Below are 2,500 nucleotides of genomic sequence, written 5' to 3' on the forward strand. Positions count from 1 at the left end.
TTACTTGTGATTTCTTCATATTCAGCGGGAGCCGGGGCTGCCAGCGACCTCCGACCCGCGAGCCTGCAGGATTCTAACCCTATCAAATTAGAGCTCTCTGCTCACTTATTCCCCCTCCGCTGCACGTCCCCACGCCTCCCCTCCCTCTGCGCGGCGTCGCTAAGCAGCCGGCGAGCCTCGCGCTGCGTGGCGACGTGGCAACGGCGGGGCGTCCGTGCTCGCCCATGCGCCCCGGCTCATCAGCCGCCATTAGGGAAAGTATACAGCGCTCTAATTGGAGCAGATTCGGCTAAGGAAGTGCGAGCGGGAAAGGTCGCCCTCTCCCCCTCGCCGCTCGCTCGCTCGGCTTTGTGCTTTGCGCGCGGCCTCGCCCGCCGTGCCTGTTTTGTGCTGTCCCCCTTGTCTTCTGACACACATACACATGGACACACACACACACACACACACACATACATACACACACACACACACACACACACACACACACACACACACACACACACACACACACACACACACACACACACACACACACATACATACACACACACACACACACACACACACACTCCTCGACTTTGTGCTCGGCCCCGCCTGAGCTGCGTCTCGTCACGCCGCGCCGTGAGCCTCATGCTCTCAGGGCTCATTTTGCTCCTGTCCCCCTTGTCTCCTGGCACACACACACACACACACACACACACACACACACACACACACACACACACACACACACACACACACACACACACACACACACACACACACACACACACACACACACACACACACACCCCTCATCTTCGTCTTCTGGTGGGAGGACTTGTTAAACAATAGGGCCAAAGTTATAAGCCTGCCTGTCTGTCTGTCTTGTCTTCGCACCTCTCCTCACCCCTTTTTTTCTTCTCATCCATTCCACCCCTCCCTCCCTGCCTCCCTCCCTCCCTCTGTTCTCTTCCCTCCTTCCCTCCCTCCGTCGCTCCTGCTGTCTTGCGGAGGAGGAAGACGCTGGTGGTGGCAGGCGTGATGAGGGGGGAGTTCCAGGTATCAAGTAAACAACATGACGGGGTGCGTAACTGCTGTGGTCCGAATGGCCCCTATTCTGAGCTCCTCAGGCAGCCATATGTGGCCCCTCTGCGTGAATGTCATCCGCCGCGTGTCCTCATCGGTGTGTGTGTGTGTCATTCCCCGCGTGTCTTCATTAGTGTGTGTGTGTGTGTCACCCTCCTTGTGTCACCTGCTGCTCACCGTGGCCCTGGTCTGCCACAGGTGCACACCTCCTCGTTAGCCAGTTTTACACATTTAACATTTATTCGGTACACACACACGCACACACACACACACACACACACACACACACACACACACACACACACATAGGCAATGTCGGGCAAGCAATGTGTGCATGTACCCTACAGGTTAAGCCCCTGACTTTAATCATATGGACCCTTCTCGTTAGCCAATTTTACACAGTTATATCTGTACACACATGCTGGAGGGGGTGGAGGTGGGAGTGTGTGTATATGTGGTGTAATTGCAGCCTCTTGCTGTAGTCACGTGTCTTCTTAGATGGCTAATCGCTCCTTGTCATGACAGCTCGATAAAAAGGGGCTGACGCTGTGGCTACCTATACTTATCCACGATGAAGAGTTAATATTGTGATACTTGTAGCTCCCTACAATAAGTAGCTATCTCTCCTGGCTTTAGTTTTCTTACTGATGAGCAGATATCTGATATTGTGACAGCTCGCTACAAAGGAACTGTTTCCTGGTGCTCGACTCTCCGACTACCTGCCTATAGTAGGCCAACGTCATTCTCGGCTTAGCATAGTGTTCAGCATCTGCGAATGCATTAAAATGTAGTTGCCATGTTTCAAATCAGAATACTTTTGTAGTGTAGAGAAGACAAACTCTATTAACACCCGAGGAAACGGAATATTTTAGAGTGGATAGATTTTTCGAAGAGAAGAGATATTTAATATTGTTTATTTAATTATTGAATAAATGCTGTGGCTACTAATGTAATTTGTCGAATGCGAAATAGCAGGCAACTAAGCATTGTTATAACACAGGTGCCCAAAACACTGAATCATCCGGGACATAAGTTTATATGACTCAGCTCAGCCAAATGATTGTAGATTCTCTCTTCTGTTCTTTAATATTGGAGAAGGAGAGAGACATTGGTCCAGGGAAAATAAGAAAAAAATCAATACTGTATGTATTTCAGTTTTCAGGGAAACAACTACTCTCTGAAACCCACAAACACTTGAATTACACCAGATATGATAATAATCATATTTGTCTGACCAATTCTAAACAATATGTAAAAACATTTGTGGGCATTTGAACTTATCGCAGGAATGTTCTGAATATTTGAAATGGACATACTCACAACTGAAACAAAATGCAGTATGTAAAACCTGCTACTGATGTTCTTTTAATTAACGTCCCCATTAGTAATGAACTCCATGCACTCTAGCCTCTCTCACACCTGGGCAATTATA

This window comes from Engraulis encrasicolus, chromosome 4, assembly GCF_034702125.1.
Source record: "Engraulis encrasicolus isolate BLACKSEA-1 chromosome 4, IST_EnEncr_1.0, whole genome shotgun sequence".
In the NCBI taxonomy this organism is placed as follows: Eukaryota; Metazoa; Chordata; class Actinopteri; order Clupeiformes; family Engraulidae; genus Engraulis; species Engraulis encrasicolus.